Here is a 6811-nt window from a genome sequence, read left to right on the forward strand (position 1 = left end):
GAGAATCCCCAGCAGGCTCTATGCTGCCAGTGCAGAGCCCAACTCAGGGGTCAATCCCATGAATCCTGAGGTCATGACTTGAACCTATACCATGAGTCGGGAACTTAACCAACTGAGCTACCCGGGTGCCCCTCACAAATTCTTTCTTAAAAATAGTTGTGCTCACTCTGGAATCCTGATAACTATGCTATGAGCTCCAGATATCAGTTTGTGCTAAATCCAAGGAAGTGACAGGTTAACAGAGACACTATGTCATTTCCTCCATTCTTCTCCTTCTTAACTCTACTTTCCCAGATATAAACAGAAGCTATTATATGTATCAGTAGATACAAACTGATGTTGTAGATGGGGGGGCCTGAGTTTCCCATCTGCCAAGGAATATGTTCCACAACATTAGTGCTCTGCTCTTATAAGGTCAAAAATGCTAGAATCATTTTTAGAAAAAATTTCCATGAAAGCCTAACCAGCTTTAGTGTTTTGAGAAGCAAATTACAATGATCTCAAAAAGCACATTCTTCTTTTTTGGGTAACGCTGGATGTGAGGCATTATTTACAAGCAAAGAAACAAACCAAAAAACACAGTACGACTACACAGCATCTCTAAGACAGAGGAAGTAGTTCCACTGTCTCCTAACAGAAGCTTAACTCTCAAAAGGATTAAGATAACTGAACTTTAAGAAAAGCTGAGACTCTTTCTACTCTTCTTAACATGATCCTTGGAGGTGAAAATTACTTCTCATTCAGTGCCCAACCCTCTTGGCCATCTTCCCACTTGAACTTCACTCTTCTCTATGACTGATAAACCTCTCAGTACCTTCTGAGATTTCTGGTAAAGATGTCATTCACAGAGATGCTTCCTGCCTCACCTGGGCCAAAAAGAGACTGACAAGTTATTAGTGTTGTCAGTCACAGCCTCACTGAGAAAATGGGCTAGAGGACCCAAGCTTCTTAGCCAAAGGAGCCTGTTTGCATTTGATCCCATGACCCACAAAAAGCCAACAAAATAAATACACAGCTGCTTCTGCCTGTCCAGCTGGCATTCCTGGATTCCCTTTTGCTGCCCATGTTTAGGAACAAATAACACATCGTGGACACTGGATGGATGGATGGCACCTATAACTGGAGTCAGGCTATTTAATGAATGAGAACGGAAAACACAAATCTCAGCTATGAAACCTCACCTATGCGAACTGCTGCAATTCAAATTAAAGGATTTGGTGAGAAAAGGTGGGACCAAAGCTACAGACTAGAATTCAGCTTAGGGACTTCAGCTTCTCTTTCCTCTCCCTTGTGAACTAATTTGGATTTTACCAAGAGTTTGTTGTTTTAGTGTAATTTTCAATCCATACAAGCACATCCAACGTAATAGACCTAGATACTAACTCTCCTATGGAGAAAAGAGCAATTCTAGCCACTGTGTCATGTTCATAGATGGCTTCCAGCTTTGCCTGGGAAATGTTTTCCTTTAAAATAAAAATATGGCCTGTTTGGTTTGCATTCACCACAACAGGTTGACAGTGCAACAGGTTTGGGAGCAATTTAATTGAAATCATAAATTATTCTGCATCACCTGGGAGGCAAGACTTCCTCATTCTGGTGCTTTTGTTTCCTTTGGAAACAAAACAACATGATGCCTCAGGAAATGTACACACCTCAAAACAGAGGCTGAAAACACAGGGTCCTGCTGACTCCTGGGTGTATCCCTCTGCCTTTATGTCCATAATAAATAAACAAGAACCTTGAAGCACAAAGAATGCGTAGATCAAGGGGAAAGTCTGCACACAAAGTAGCTCTTAAACCCTTGGGAGCCAACTAAGACCTATAGTTTGGTCCAATGCTCCAAAAACCCAGTGCTAGACCCCTTAAGAGGCAAAATGAACAGCTGCCAGCTTTCTAATATCAGGTCCTAGGGAGAAATGTTGAGAAAGGCAGAAGAGGGGTAACTGAGATTAAATTTATGGAATGTCTGGGGCTCTGCAATCCTCTACTTCTTTGATTGGTGAACTGTAATGAGAAGGCTTTTGAGGTGGCAGTTCTTGGTCTCATCGGGCCAGTGTGATATCAGAGAGATGGAGGCAGGGGAGGATGCAATGGCACAAGTCTGAGCCAAATGGAGAGGACAATCTTCCCCTCTCCTTCCCCTCTGTGAAATATATTGAGGCTTTTGGACTGTGGGGATCAAAGGGAATGGATCTCTGTTTTGGTGGGCAACTGTTCAGCTTTGTGACATAGCAGGAGACATCACTATACACGGTAGTGGTCTCCTGCAGTGGAAAGCCTGGGGGAAGGCCGGCGGTGCCCAGTGGACAAAGACTTGATTGAGCAAGTGCTCAACAGCCTGGGAGATGGGCCAGAATACCTGCTTAGGGAGGGTCCTTTGCAAGTGTGCTTAAACTGGAGAGAGCTAAGAGCCAGCACAATTTGGATACAAAACACTGATTTTTCTTCTCCCTATGAAGAAGCTGGTGAGGACTAGGGACAAAGAGATTACTAAGACAAGTCTCCAGTAGACATGGGATTCTGGTTTTCTATCATTAAAATCTCCCCTACATAGTGCATATACAAAAACATACACGGATGATATCCAACTTACAGTAATTCAACTTACATTTTTTTTTACTTTACCATGGTGCAAAAGCAACATCCATTCAGTAGAAACCTCACTTTGAATGTTCATATTTTCTCAAGTTTGCAATACATAGTACGATATTCTCTCATAATGCTGGGCTGTGGCAGCAAGCCACAGCTCCAGTCAGCCCCACAATCAGAAGGATAAATGATCAGTACACTTACAATCACTCTGTACCCACACAATCGTTTTTAACTTTCACTACAGTATTCAATACATTACAGATTTTTGACACTTTATTGTAAAATAGGCTTTGTGCTAGAGCATCTTAACCAACCATAGGCTAATGTAAGTGTTCTGAGCATGTTTAAGGTAGGCTAGGAAGAGCTATGATGTTCGCTACATTGGGTGTATTAAATGCACTTTTGACTTAGGATATTTTCAACTTACAATGGGTTTATCAGGACATAATACCACCGTTAGTAAAGGGAGATCCACGCACATACATATGTACACACACACACACACACACACACACCTTCCTCACAATGAGCTCAGTTTTATGCTGTGCAGAGGGAAAGGCAAAAGACAGCTTTAGATGTAGCTATAATGGAATAGCTTGGAGGGGCTCTACTTCACAGATTTCCATAAATTAATACTGCTATGATTTGGCAACTCACAATATTCTCCACACCAGTTTCTCATCACTCATGACAGCTCTTCCCAATCTTCCATGTCAAAGTCCTTCTTCATCCAGACTGGGAGGTCAAGTCAGAGAGCTGGGAAAACTTTACATCCAGATACACATTCTTTGTCTCTTTCACACACCAGTCATTCATCCAGAGTCTATATGACCACACTTAAATGTTTACATTTTGGCATAAAATTTTCATTCAGCTTATAATGATTGTAAAGATGACTGAATGATAAATAATAACTATAAAAATTCAATACTTCAATTATTATTCATTACCTAATTCATAGTCTTAGCACCACAAATAATTGTTACTGCTAGAGTTTCACAATTTTGTTGGCATCATTATTAATGAAATATAAAAAGGATATTCCACCTGCACATTTCATAGAGTGTATGTTATATCATTTTTTTTACCAAGCTAATTTTGGACTTTACATCCAAAATTAGATATAATTGAGTATTTGATGAGGTTGGAATCCGTGAGTCAGGTATGACTATAAGGATCTTATTTTTTCTCAATTTTCTGAACCCAACTCAGGGATTCACTGCAAATTACTTCCCACACCAAACATGCCTTTGATTTCAATGAATTATGTTTTCCAGAAATACCATTCATAAATGCAAACTGAGGGACCCGGGTCCTAATTGTGAGAATATTATGTGTTGGGGACTTTAAAAAACTTATAATCAAAGAAAAAGGGCACTCCTCAGCCTCTTGCTACCTTGAAGCTTCCAGTGTTCTGTTCACCTTCATGTAGAATATGCACAGCTAGCCTAGTAAGTTGAGCAAACCAGCTGGGGCCTCCTTTCAAGAATCATCTTTCTCTAACAGCGGGATCTCTTCTGAGCATTGCTGTTTCTTTTCCTGAGGTCAGGAGTTCCTTGTGATGCAGGGGTGGGCAGAGGTACCTTATGATACAGGGCAGATTTGGAGAGGGCTATCGCGTAAAGCAGCAGAACTCCATGGGTGGGAGTGGAAGGGGTGAACAGGTCCCTCATCAATGCCTAATAACCTTCAGAGACTACTTAATTACATTGATTTTCAGTCTCATCTTCAGAGTGAAATTATGGAATAAGAAAACTTCCAAAGTCTCACACTCTCTGATTTTAATATTATGTGGGTTGGTAAATGTAAATGATCTAGCATATGGAAAATGAAGGTCACACAGGGAGAGGTGTTTATGAGGAAACCACTAACAAACTTATGGAGGGAAGCTGGGGGTGCTAGTCAGTCACAAGGATGAAAGAAGAAATTCAAGGATCATAATGACCCTTGAATATGGTGTTTATTTTTCATTTCTGATAAACTATCTTCCATACCCCCTTTCCAACAGCTTACTGGACATTCTACTTAGAGGTGCTACAAGGTGAACTTCATCCTTATTATGTCCCCCAGTGACTTCAGTATTTCTGTCAATTCTACTTCTGCTACTGTTTCTGTTTCCATCAAGGGTTCCCAGCATTCTCTTAGCCACATAGCCTTGAAATTTATCAGACTTCTCTCAGTCCCTGCAAACTCATCCAAATATGGCTCAATGCTGCCAGGTCTACTCCCACAATTTACTGCAATTATGTCCTTTTCACAATCAGCACCTTATTTCAGACCTCCTTGTGGATTTCCACAATACTAATTCACCTCCTCACCTCCTCTCTCTCTCTTGCAGCCCCGGCTATAATTGGCCACCAGAGTTATTTCCCAAAGGGCAGGTCACAGTCTATTATTCTTAAACATATTCAACTGGACCCTTTACCCTGAACAAAAAATTCAAATTCTCTAGACTGCTTTTGATTCTCACAACTCAATTTCAACCAAACTTTGTTTCCTTCTAATCTCTTTCACATACACTTCTAACTTACTGAACTCTGTCATCCTTCCTTTATATTTTCCCTGCTTTTATTCCCCTCTAGATCGCCTTCACTATTATCTCTCAGTGTCTAAATCTACTCTTGGGTCAAGGCACCAATCAAACACTACCTTTTCTCTAAAGCTTTTCCACATCTCCCTGCCAGAAGCAAACTCTTCTACCCCCATACACCTACAGTATTGAATCTACACATCCTTAGAGCACTTCTCACTTTTTATGTTAAAATATTTTTTAAAGAGTACTCTTGACAAGATTGTAATCTCCTTGTATAGCTAACATAGTTAACCTTGAATATATTATGGCCCCAACTCAAACATTGAATTTAGGTACTGAATGTCTCATCAGAAGAGACAGTTAGGAATAAATTACATTTTAGCCAAGAAATATATTGGAAAAAACATATAGATTAGAGGAGCAGTTTAGATGGGCTGTTTCTGGTTTAAACTAACAAACTGTGGTGAAACTCCTTCCACATAAGCCTCCTAAAATACCATTAGTCAGTCATTTATTTACGACCGAAGATTCAAGTTGTTGGTCAGGTATTTTTGTTATGTCTGTGAATCCATCTACCATCTTGAAATAGTCTTTGCTGTTTTCAAAGAAGCAAGGTCATGTTGGAGTAATTCTAGCTGACATGTATTGATCCTTTGTTATGTACCATGTAATATATTAAAAGCTTGTAATTATCTTAATTCTCACAGCAGTATGATACAATCATAAGATTTTCACTATTTTTCAGATGGGGACATAGAAGCATAGGTATGTTGAATAAATTGCTCAAGATTAAATAACTAATAAAAATCCCAGAAAATGAGCCAAAGTAACTTGACACTGGAATCTACCTACTAAACTACCTACTTAATCTATGCTACCACTAGAAGAGAAGAAAACTATTGGCCTTGGAGTCAAACAAGTGTTCGACTCTGCCTCTCCTATTGCTATTAGTTGTGTGATCTTGAAAAAAGTTACTTAACTTGTCTGAGGCTCCCTTCACTATCTATAAAATGGCAAAAATACCACCTACCTGGCAGAGTTCTTAATAAATAAAGTAATATCTCTGTAACTCAACTCTAGGCTCCTTACCCTCAGGAGAAACTTTCCCCTTTGTGAAAAAGAGCTTCTTTTAAACATGACCCTAAGTTGTCCATTCTCCTGCTGCATGTTCCTTCCTGTATTTCCACTCCCTGTGAGTCCACATCACACTAAGGCCTTCTGGAACAGTTAAAAAAAAAAAAATAAGAGACCCACTATAGCACATTTACACCTATATCCACCACTTCACTTCATAAGAAGGAACTTTGAAATTAAAATTTTTCTCTATTCTTTGTCAAATTCTTGGTTTGTGTGTCCCATAGAACATTCTTCTTCTATTACTTCTGTATGGAGTCAGGGATGCAATCAGTGAGTAATGTGAGGATGTATGAACCTCATGGCTAAGAGTGGGAGATACTTCCTCTTGCATTTATATATTTAAGTGTCTAGTACAATGCCTGACATAGAACAGGTGCTCTATAAATACAAGTTGATTTCTCTTGCACAGGAATGAAAGTACTACACTCCTATGGACTTTATGTATCACCACTTACTACAACCCAATGAAATGGGTACAAGATGTAACTTCTATTGCTAAGTCTCAAAACCTTGAAAAGTTTCCTTTTTGTTTATATACATTCTAAAATT

This window comes from Hyaena hyaena, unplaced genomic scaffold (genome assembly GCF_003009895.1).
Source record: "Hyaena hyaena isolate Hyena2069 unplaced genomic scaffold, ASM300989v1 scaffold_477, whole genome shotgun sequence".
Classification (NCBI taxonomy): domain Eukaryota; kingdom Metazoa; phylum Chordata; class Mammalia; order Carnivora; family Hyaenidae; genus Hyaena; species Hyaena hyaena.